At 47.4% G+C, this 12,189-nt stretch overlaps 1 protein-coding gene across 1 annotated transcript in view; it reads left to right on the forward strand.

Annotated features, from left to right (window-relative positions):
* The first annotated feature begins 2,892 nt into the window (after positions 1-2,892).
* Positions 2,893-12,189, forward strand: part of PLEKHM3 (pleckstrin homology domain containing M3) — a 196,805-nt gene continuing 187,508 nt past the window's right edge. The window contains exon 1 of the mRNA XM_075528977.1: positions 2,893-2,992. The gene's annotated coding sequence lies outside the window, so the exon portion shown is untranslated. The remainder of the gene's footprint in view (positions 2,993-12,189) is intronic.

Consider the following 12,189-nt stretch of genomic DNA (forward strand, 5'->3'; position numbering starts at 1 on the left):
TGATCACACAGGCTGGGGTGTTCTTCCATATGGGCTTTGTTGCTTCTGAGCTAGATGGCCACTTGTTTATCTTCAAGCCTTTAAGACCCCAGACGCTATCTCTTTTGATAGCTGGCCACCATCAGCTTTCTTCACCACATTTACTTGTTCACCCGCTTTGGCTTCAGCAGTTGTGTCGGGAGGGTGAGCATCATTTAATGCCAATTTAATAGAAGAAAATATTCATGCATTGAGGGAGTGCTTGAGTACAGGCCCAAGGTCCTTCTGCCACCTTAATACTAAACCTATAAATATAGACACATAGATCTATTTCTCCATCCATATATATATATATATATATATATATATATATATATATATATATATATATATATTTGCATGTACATGTCTTTGTCTAGACCTATATAAATGCCCTTTGCACTTATGTTTTCCAGGCTTTTTCATGTATTCGGATTTCATTTATTTTTAGGGTCATGCAGTATTCCATTGCACGTATATGCCACATTTTGGCTATCCATTGATCTGTTGATGGACATTTAGGTTGTTTCCACATTTTGGCTATTCATTTATCTGTTGATGGACATTTAGGTTGTTCCACATTTTGGCTATTATGAATAGTGATGCATTGATCACTGGTGTTCATGTATCTGAGTTGCTGCTTCCAAGTCTCTTGGGTATAGACCTAGGAGTGGGATTCCTAGATCAGATGGTGATTCTACACTCGCTTTCCCCATAATTTATTTTATTTTGTTGTAGAACATGCACCAATTCACTGGGTTTCTACATGTAAAATTCAATGACATTGATTGTGTTCTTTGAGTTGGCCAACAATTCCCATCCCCCTTTTCAGAGTTGTTCCTCCCCCAGGAACACAAACTTACTGCCCTGAGAGTTGCTTCATGTGGCTTCTCCTCAGAAATGTCTCCCATCTCCAAAGAGGAAATACAGGAATTCCTAGAATCCTCAGTGGAAGGCCAGGCCCACACAGAAGCCTCACTGGCTATGACCCAATGGACAAACTAGACTCCACCCCTTGACTCATAATCCTCTCAAGTCTCAAATTGACACCAAATTTTGTAACGACCACACTGTCCCAACCCAAGAGCGACCTGACTGGCATGCAGATAAACGTGGTGCGTGAGCAGACTGCACGTTGCGAGGAGAGCATTAACCGGCAGCTCCTCGGGGAGGGTACAGAGGCATTGCCGGGGTGAGAGATCTCATCAGAGGGAGCTGCCCGTGCAAGAGTGCCGAGGCCAAGGAGAACACAGCATGCATACTCAGGAAGAAAACGAATGAACTGCCAATTGCAAGTTGTTGTTGTTTTTGCAGAGCTTATTGCCACGAATTCACGCTGGATTCCGGAGAGGATGGGGCCAGAGGAACATGCTTGCTGATGTCAGATGGCGGACTACTTCCCATCTGGCCACAGCTAAGACCTAGACCAGGGATCCTCAAACTTTTTAAACAGGGGGCCAGTTCAAGACTGTAGTTTTTTTTTAAGCTATGAACAAATTCCTATGCACACTGCACATATCTTATTTTGAAGTAAAAAAACCAAACGGGGCAAAAACATCTGGCAGGCTGGATAAATGTCCTCAGCAGCCGCATGTGGCCCCCAGGCCATAGTTTGAGGAGCCCTGGCCTGGACATCCGGGCAGGTCTTCTGCTATTGGATGATCCTCCTGTTAGGTGCGTTCATTCTGCACCCCAGACTTGAAGCTGTGCTCGTGTTTCCGATCTCAAACTCGAGTCTATTCAGGCATCGTGGGGGTTGGGTGAACATCTTTTGTCCTCCCAGCCGTGTGTGCACATGTGCCTCCACCTCTCTTGTACGTTTAAGATTCCGTTCAGTTTCCTTCCATCTATCACTTCTTCTCCCCTGGCCAGTTTCGGACTAGCTAACCCTACCACTCCCCTAAGCAGCCCAAGGAGGGCAGCCTCCCTTAGCTGGGTGTGTCCTTGATGGAGACCCAGATAGTAGGGTCCTATAGGCACAGTCGGGCTCTGATGCCTCGGTTAGAGGGCCCTGAACCAACCTTGCAAGCTCTCCCATCGAGCAAAGTCATCTCCCACTCAGAGTGACGGTGCAGGACACGAGAACCGCCTCTAAGTTTCTGAGACTGTGGCTGTTTATGGGAGAGGAAAGGCCCATCTTTCTGCGAAGGAGGGGCTGATGGTTTCCTACTGCCGCCTCTGCGGATCTCAGTGCCACGTGTAAGCACGAGACCACCAAAGAGGGCACCGGGAAGGCCTGGGACACCGTTGACAACTTGTGCTAAATGGTCTCCCTCATGCTGGCGATCTTAGTCTTTGTATTAAGACTTAATCCATGCTCTGCTTAAATTAATTGAGGTTGAGGTGTGGGGTCTCTTTTTATTCCTACGACAAATGAGGAGGTCCAGGAGGTGTGCTGGAAAGGGGATTAAAGAAGGAAATTGGCCCACAGATCTGTCTGTGCTCAAGCGACCACAGCCACTTCAGGGGGCTCTCCCTAGAGACCCCACCCCACCGCCCCATCCCCCTTCCACCAGTGCACAGCCTGCTGTTTCACGGGGAATCTGAACCACGCCCTTTTAACCTGCTGGAGGCATCTTGCCTCTACATGCGAACGGTCCCGTTTTCGGAGGGAGCGCATCTGATTCTCTCACACGGGGCCCTGCTTCTATCCCAACAGGATTTTCCCCGCACCAAGCATCCATCTTACTTTAGGAGGCGCTGCGACCGGAGAGTGGTCACTGAACCCCCCAAAGACGCGCGCCGGAGGGGCCCGGTGGGCGCGGCTCCCGGGTCCCCGGGCAGGAAAGCCTCGGCTGCGCGGCGGGAACCCTGGTGGCCGGGCCTCGTTTCCGGGCGGCGGGGAAGCATTTAAGCGCGGACCGCGGGAGCCGCCGGTAAACAGCGCCGAGCGGACGCGGCGGCGCGCACCCGGCTGTCGGCGCGCGGCGGGATGCGGAGCGGCTGCCGGCCGGACGACCCCGCGGGCCCGCAGGTGAAGTGGGAGGGGCCGCCGGGCCGGTGAGCACCTGCCGGCTCGGGGCCGCCGGCCGCCGGGGGCGGGGGGGGGGAGGGCCGGAGGGTGACAGCGGTGTCACCGGCCGAGCGGCTCCCCGGGCCAGCGGTGAGTTCGCGGTTTCTCCGCGCGATGGTTTTCGTAGAGAGGCGGCACGAGCGCAGGCGCTGCCCTCAGGTCTCCACCGTGAGTTGACGGGACTCGGAATAGCTCATCTTCTGGGCTGTGTTGTTGTTGTTTTTTATTTTCGCTCCCACCCCCCCTCCCCCTCCCCCCGCGTCATAGAAACCAACCCCCAGCGGAGCTTTCCACCTGCATCCAGCCGGGGCTCCCACAGGAACAGAACGATCGTGCCTTGTGACGACGCTGCCCTTTTAAAAACGCGCAGTGTCTGCCTCGGAAATGACACCCCGTCGCCGAGGACGGGCACTGGTTAACGCTTATTGTGAGATTATTGAGATAGCAAGCATCAGGACCAGAAATGTTCAGAGCCACCCTCCAATAAAATAAATCAGCATGGAGATTTATAATTGCACGACAGATGAAACTGGTCTCGGTTTCTAGTTTACTGGGTTCAATGGAACTAGCAAAAAAAGTTTTGGGTTTTTTTTTGCCCCTATTTTAATCTGAGCAGTTACAATGAATGAATTGCAATTTGCATTTATAAGGTATTTTACTGTAATTGTTGTACCTAAAATAAATTACAGCCAGAAATCTCAATCACACTTATTGCCATCAAGTTCATCGTGACTCAGTAAGCCTGTGGGACAGAGTAGAACTGCCCACAGCGTTCCCAGTACTTTTTCAGAGAGTCCCGCTAGGTCAGTGGTGGAAACTCACAATGGTAACCCAAAGCTTGGGGGTGCTGCCCCACTGCAGAGACTTGGCGCTTGGCTTCCACAAAGACTTACCTATCAAGACCTCGAGATCGGTGCGTTGATTCCAGTGCACAGCAGCCCAGTGGGGCAGAGAGGAACAGCCTCTTTGGGTTTCAAGACTCGAAACATTTACAGGAGCAGATTGGGCAACTGGTAAGTTTGAACAGCTGGCTTTTCCGTTAGCGTAACCCACCACTGGCTCAAGCAGAACAGTAGTGAGGACGGGCCAGGTAGGGTTTCCCTCTGATGGGCGTAGGCTTGCTAAGAGTAGAAACCCACTCCATTGCACCCGCTTCTGCTAACCAGGGCTCCTTCCACAAAGACTTACGGCCGAAGAAACATTACAAAGGCAATTCTATCGTGTCCTAAAAGACTGCCGAGAGTGAGAAGAGGTCACAGGGCAAGGGGTTTGGGATCTTTGCTGAGGGAGCCAGCCACAGCTTGCTCTCGATGTAGCCTCTCAGTTAGCAGCTGAGCTCTTAGGCCGCCTCCAAAATACAGCAGTCTGTTTTTTATTAGAAAAATAGTACATTAAATTACAAATAGAAGAGTGTGTTTGAATCATGAACATTGAATCCATATTAATGCCTTATAAATTGCCCTTTACAGTGAATATTTTCACAGTGTAGTCGTTCATTCACAGGAACTATAACACCTGGGTGTGAATTCCAGCTCGGCTACTTTGCTAGTTTTATAACAAGGGGCAGTTTACTAGACCACACTGTGTGTCCGTCTCCTCATCTGTAAAATAAGAACAGTTAGGATCTCATAAGGTTGTTTGAGGGTCACCTGAACTCGTATTTTCAAAGTACTTAGGACAGTGCCTAAGATGTAGTAACTGTGTGCAATGTGTTTGTTAACAATTCAGAAAATTAAAACCTTTGGTGTTGGTATTCAAAATTTTTATTAGCACACAACAACCACTCTGCTGGGAGCCTCAACCCAAAGACACTCAACCCATGCTCTGTGGGCCAGGACATCCAGCTCCCAGAGGCACCCCACTTTAGTAAGCCTCAGCTCCACTCCAGGGGGGCAGCAAGCCCTGCTGGCCCAGTTAAGTGCTCAGGGGCCCCAAAGCACTCAGCTTTACTTGCTCTGTGGGCTGGGAAGTCCATCTGCTCTGGCTCCTGGTTCTGCGCTCCTCCTCTGATATCACAGCTGCCTTCTGGATCCAAGAGACTCACTGGGCAGGGCACTGAGTGCCCAGAGGAAGCCTCCACTCCTACCTCTTGATGGTAGTGAGATTCCCTACCCCTTGGCTCTTGCTAGTAATAAAATCACTCTCCTGTTTCTCAGAGGGCTGATTTTATACGCAGCAGGGTGGCATTCCAGTGACTGCTGTTCACAAATACTCACATGTGAATCCTATCAGCATCTTTCCCCACATACTTACCAGACTGACACAGGAGACTATGGCTAGACGAACTACATTAAGTAATACACTGCTCCTGCAAGGCGGCACGTGTGTATGTGTGTGTGTGGGGGGGGGGGGTTGAGGTGGGGGTGGAGGGGAGGAGAGAGAATAGAGAACTGTATATACAATATGTTCTCACCTATGTTTAAAAACACAAAACAAAAACCTACATAGAGAAGGAACTGGAAGGGCTAAAATGGAGAGAATGCTTTTCTCTCATGGAAATGAGCCACATGATTTCCCTGGGTTCTTGATTCACGTTTACCAGCACTTTAACCTTCCCAGACGGACAACTTCTTGCCCAACCTCTGGGATTCGTTTCCTTGGTGGCTGAAGAGATACCGTCTGTTTTCCTTTTTACACGTTTTTGTATTTTCAAAATGTCCCAACAGTGAGCAGGTAGTCCTTGTTTATAATCATAAAAGAATCAATAAACATTATTTTTAAAGCAAGTAATAAATCCCTACACTGTGGAGAGTACCAAGAATCTAAGACATGTCCAGTCAAGTAGTGGACGTAATAAAAAATGCATGAATAATGTAAATGGGTGGAAGAAAGGGCTACCTTTTATTTTTTAGAAAAAAAGAATGTGATAGAAAATGACAATACTGTTGGGGCGATTCAAAGCAAAGCTGCATAAATTATTTCTGGTGAGGGTAATCAGTGGAAAGATTGCTGAGCATCACTTTGATGTCATAAAAATAGGATGTTTGGGGTTGGATTTTCATTAAAATTCGTGTTTTCTCACTGATAGCTGAATTTTAGGCTTTAAGCTATGCAGCAAGGTTAATTTATATAAGTGGAAATCAAAGAACTTTGAAGAATATGTAACCATTTGATATATATATATATATATATATATATATATATATATATATATATATATATATATATATATATATATATATATATATATATATAACTCACCATCACTGATTTGCTTCCCTTGAGGGACCCTACAGGACAGGATAGAACTGTTCCTGTGGGTTTTCAAGACTAACTCTTTTGGGGAGTAGAAGGCCCCATCTTTCTCTTGTGGAATGGTTGGTGGTTTCAAACTGTTGACCTTACAGCCCAACGTGTGACCACTACAATACCAGGGCACCACCAACCACGTATATAATGACTTGAAAATCCAAACTGAATCTACACCAGTACCATCGGCATTACAAATTGTTCAAAGCTACGATATCTAGAATATTTACTGGCTAGAAGACAAACTATTCAGTTTAACCTTGTGTGCAGACTGCGTAAGGCCTGAATTCAAGTCTTCTGTGTACATTTGCATGTCTAAGAAGCAGGCAGGTAGGTTGGTGCTGCTTTAACTTCTAGTTTCAGAGGACCCCATTTTAATAGGAGCCTGGAAAGGCTCGGTTCTTCGTGAAGATTTTTATGGATTCTCCGTCTCCATGGGCGCTTCAGTGGTAGAGTTCTCCTTTTCCACATGAGAAACTCCAGTTTGTTCAGTTCCTGGCCAGTGTGCGCATGTGTCGTCCCGCATTATGGCAAGCTTGCCAGCTGTTAGGGCGCTGAAGCGGTTTCAGCAGGCCTCTCAGGCTGAGCGGGCTCTGGAGAATGGATAGGTTATCTCTTCTGAAGATCAGCCGATGGAGACCCTGGTAATCACGAGGATCAGCTCTCCACGGGATCGTGGCACGGCTCAGGGCTGAGCGGTGTTTTGTTCGGTTATGCTTGAGGTCATCCTGAGTCAGAGGCCAACGCAGGGGCAGCAAACAGCCACAGATTGTCCGGGAGCAGCAGGCCACTGCGACTCCAACTCGTGCTTCCTGGCAGCCTGTCCTCTTTTCACCCACACACCTAGAGAAATACAGAATGGTCTGTTGTCCTACTGGCTGCTTGCCAAATGCTGATGTGCTTCTTGGGGGACACGAGAAGGGGTGGCGGATATCTAGAACGTCACTGTGTCTTTTCTCCTCCTTTTCCCCATAGAGTGGGCTTGGTACTTGGTGTCTAGTTGCTGGTCTGTATTCTAGTTTGGAATTCTGGGGGAAACCGCAGAATTAAGGAACTGAGTGCTGACTGAGAATAAATCCCATGTGTTATGTTTGCTTTATTTCATTGGCTCTGATGATTTTCTTAGACAGACACTGAAAACCCACATGATTTACTACCTTCATGCTGACTATAAGGTAAAAGCTTTATTTCACCCATGAGGGTAATTAATCTGGATGACAGTATGAGTTATGAACAAACTGCAAAGTCAAAATATAGAAGCCAGTGCACTGAGACATCAGCCATGTATTTTTATTAACATGTTTGTTTTTCATATACCCATTAACCGTTCATTTAAGTTTTGTGTTTCAAATTGGATTGCCCAATTATGTGCCACCTTTATGAGCATGGTAGAGATTTATTTATCTGGTTATGTTGAGGAGTGTAATCAATTTATAATTCAATACAAACTCAAGCTGCCATGTATCCTTTTCACTTGGGGATATTAACTGGGAACTTGCTAAGTTCCCACTTCACCTTGTGGCCTACATGTGAGGCTTAGTCACAGAATAGGGAACTTGAATTTATAGCTCAGAAAGTACCATAAATTTAACCTTTTTGCTTCTGGACATTAAATGGTCACCTTGCATGTGTTCTCCATTCACTTTCCCAGCATTAACTTTTCCAGAACAGTTCCTCTTCCACCCTCAGGACCCAATGATTAAAAGCTTGCTTTGTGCCATGGTGTTGTGCTTGGAGCCAGGAATACAATCTTGAACAAGACAGACACAGTCCTTGGCGCTATGATGCTTAGAGTTCTTGGAGGAGATAGACAAGCTAACAGGCCATTAAAAAATGGTATAGAAATAGTGTCAAAAGCATTATCCTGGCAGAAATCAGAATGCTAGGGGAGCATTTAAGAGGAATAGCTAAAGTGGACCTGAGAACTCAGGGAGCACTTTTTTCTGAAGGAAGTGATCAGCAGAGATCTGGAGGCTGAATCAGCATTAGCCAGATTGTGTGTAAGGATGGAGTTGGGGAAAGACAACAGAGGTGGGTCTGGAGAAGTGTTAGAGGGAGAGGAAGCAGGCTGGTCAGAGAGCCTGTGACAAGTGCCCGGTCCTGCAAATTCTGGATGGGTGGAGAGAGAAGCGGAGGCCTGAGGACGAGGTGAGGGAGGAAAATGAAAATGGTAGCATCTGGAACGTGAGTGGCCATGAGTTCTGAAAGGCAATGTGAAGGCTCGTCTACTTTTAAGAAGGACATCCTGCTTGGTGATGTAGAGGAGCGGTGAGACCGAGGGAAACCCTCAGAGAGCTGCATCGACACCAGAGCCACGACAGTGAACTCAAACACACAATGAGACAGACGGTGGCTCAGGACCTGGCAACATTTCACCGTGTTCTACATAACACACTGTTCCATAGCTGTACCAGTGTTACATATATAACAAATACGCAGTGTTCGCCACGACTTGGAGCTGACTCACTGTAACCAGTAACAACAGAGTGTATGGCTTACCCAGAAAGCAATAGGGTCTTGGGGTTGGGTTGGAACTGCTTCGGTTGCAGAGCCCCCGTCGGCAATATGGAGAGTGGGCCAGAGGAGAACAAGGCTGAAGCAAGAAGACTGAGACAGTTGAGATGGAGAGAGGTGGATAGATTCGATAGGTATCGGGGCGGTAGACTTATTATGACCTACCAATTGTGGATGGAGAGCCAAAGGGTCAAGGATGCTGTTTGTGGTTCTGGGCAGAGGAGGAGGATATCCTTTGATATACAGGGCATGCTGGGAGAGGGCTAGGTGTAGGGTGTGTGGGGGGGTGGTGAGTCCAGTTTTGTGCTTGCCCACTATTTGGAAAGCAGGTGTCCGTCTTGCGCAGGGGTCGGCAAACTTGAGGAGGAAGAGCCAATCCTGTGTCTCACAACAATTTGAAAATTACTCAAGAGCCATACATTTATTTTACAAAGGTGAAATCACCATGATCTGATAGAAGCCTTTAGATGAAACTAGGATTGTCTTATTTTCGTCTTCAATTTCACTTCAGAGCCACACATAAACACATAGAGAACGAGCCCAGTTTGCCCACTAGAGCTCTTGCGAATTGCTGCTGAAGCCATGGGTGGAGATCATGCAGTGGGAGGGCAGAAGAGGAACTAAGTAAGAGGACTCTTGGGGAAGAAGGGAGGAGTGTCCATATTGATCAGTAGCCCTAGTGGTGTACAAATAAGCACCTGGCAGCTAGCTGAGAAGCCACCAGTTCCCACCCTCCAGAGGTTCTATGGGAGAAAATACCTGGAGGTCTACCTGGAAAGATTGAGCTCGCTGCAGTCAGTGGATCCCAATTCATAAAACTCTCGGATGGACTGGAATGACTCCACAGGGTCTCTGAGACTGTAACCAATCCTTAGGAGACAGACACAGACTGCTGTATCTTCCTCACAGAGCAGCTGGTGGATTCAAACCACCAACCTTACAATTAGCAGTTGCTCTGTTAACCAGTGCACCACCTGGATGCCTGTCTAAAGATCAAGGCTCGGAAAGCCGCAGGGCTGCTATGAGTGGAAATCAATTCGGTAGCATAAAGCAAGAACGGCGACGTGTATGGAACAGGCATCGGAAGGGGAGCGCATCGAGGGGGCGGGACGGGTCTCGGGATGAAGGAGAAATTCCAGAAGGGCCCACCCACGTGAACAAGGCCAAGAGAGCAATGAAGGGGGTGTTCAGAGAGTGAAAAATGCCAAATCCAACCTCACCCACTGCCGTCGAGTGGATTCTGGCACAAACCACCCAGGATGATTAAGGTAGAACCGCTTCTCTGGGCTTCCGAGACTACACGTCTTTCTGGGAGAAGATAGGTGCATATATTCCCAGAGTTCAGCCACAAGGAACTTGTTGGTGACATTCGCTTGAGCTTCCTGGGTGAGGGGAGAATGAATGTGTGTCGCAAAATGAGTCAGATGATATGAAGAACGAATTTCTTTACGAAACTTGGAGGAAGAGGACAGTAGTAGAGGAAGATGGGGCAATGGAAGGCTTTACTTCGTTTTTTCCTTTTAACGCATAGGCATGTAGTGAGAAGGGTCTTACAGGGGAGGAGCAGAGGACCCTGGAGACAAGGGATTTTCCAGGAGCCTGGTTAGGCCTCGGGCTGACAAGTTTGATAGTTCAAACCCATTAGTGACTCAGCGGGGGAAAGATGCACCCATCTGTGCCCCTAAAGAGCTGCAGTGACGGCGCTCCATGCACAGGGTGCTGTGAGTTGGGATCAGCTTGACGGCAGTGGGTTGGGCTTGGTTGTGGGGAGGCCTGGCTGGTGCTGCCTTTCCTCTCGGGTCCCCCAGGGCTCCCTGTCTGCAATCACGGATGGGCTTGGCGCTAGAGCTGGCCCTGGTCGCTTCTTTCAGCAACCTTTGCCCAGTCTCATTTGGATCCTGATGCAATGACTGCACCACCACATCCCTACCTTCCAAGACCAGGAGCAAAGCAGATACAGACTTGTGGTGACCTGAAGGATGCAGAGGGCACCTCGGAATGGATTGATAGCAACTCCCCCCTCCCCACCTCCCCCAGGCTTCCTAAACTGGTAACTGACACCAGGTTGCTTGTGTCTAATAGAGGAGGTCAAAGCGAATGTGGTCACCTTGCCCCTGGCTCCACACTGAAATCTAGCACGCCCTGCTTTGGAGTTCATAAAGCATTCCCTTATGTCCTTCGAATGGAGTCCTGATGGAGTAGTGGTTACACGTTGGGCTGCGATCCAAATGAAAGGCAGTTCAAAGCCAGCAGCAGCTCCTCCGGAGAAAAAGACTGGGCTTTCTACTCTCAGGAAACCACAGGGAGTTGCTGAGTCAGCATGGACCCAAGGGCAGTGAGTTTATGTTTGATATGCTCCTCAGGACAACCTTTGAAGAAAGGATGACAGATATCCTCATTGGCCTTATGTTTCAGACAGTCATGGAAATTCAGGTGTGGGTAGTTTGCCCCGAGTCATATCTTTAGTGGTGGTACAGGCTAGGTTCAAACTCAAGTCTTCTAATTCCAAGTTTTTTGGTCCAAAATGAATTTCCTTCCCCTTTTCATTGTAGTGTGGTGGTAGACTTAACAAAAAGAGACTGGAGGTTGTGAGTCTGTTTGGCTATTTTGTTTTAATCTCCTATACATTATATCCTTCCCACCCCTGCCTCGCTCCACCTAAACAGAATTGGTTTTAGAGATAGGCAATGTATTTGGATATGCATTGTCAGTCAATATATGTTTGTATTATCTCTACTTAGAAAATATTTCTTTTAATTCTTTTGACAGGGGCATTTATTTGCAGCTTTTTAAAAAGCAAACATTTTTCCAAGTGTTTCCATTTATTGGCAAAATGAAAAATGATGTCTTAGGGAAACACTAGTAAAAGGTTTGAGCAATTAGGACGATGTAAACATTTGCTAAAGCACTTATTTAGCCTCACTGAAGCCACATTTCCAAATAATGTGTCCAAGGTCACTGAGAGAATGGAGGTTAGCTCTCTAGAAAGTGAACGACGTTTCCCTCAGTTTGTTCAGGGACCTCTCATCCGCCAGTCCCTTAGAGAACTTGCTGTGACACAGAAGTTATATAAAGAAGACTCTTTTGTAAATTAAGCATGAGCTATTTCCCAGGGTGTAAAGATAGCTTTCTGAGTAGTGGGATTAACGAACAAAGGTTTAAAAATAATGATTAGTAGAAATTTCCAGTGTGGGGAACTGAAATTTGAAGGATCAGGTGTATACACTCTTAGCTGTCTTCTTTCAAAGTCATTAATTTGCTCTAAACTGTCATATAGAAAACATAGGAATTTTCGAATCTCATTTCCACCCGCTTATTTCATCTTTCCATCATGGTTTCCTTATGTGTGAAGCGCTAGCAGCAGCTCTCACAGGGTGTCCTTGAGAGGCCTAGCA

This window comes from Tenrec ecaudatus, chromosome 13, assembly GCF_050624435.1.
Source record: "Tenrec ecaudatus isolate mTenEca1 chromosome 13, mTenEca1.hap1, whole genome shotgun sequence".
Lineage (NCBI taxonomy): Eukaryota > Metazoa > Chordata > Mammalia > Afrosoricida > Tenrecidae > Tenrec > Tenrec ecaudatus.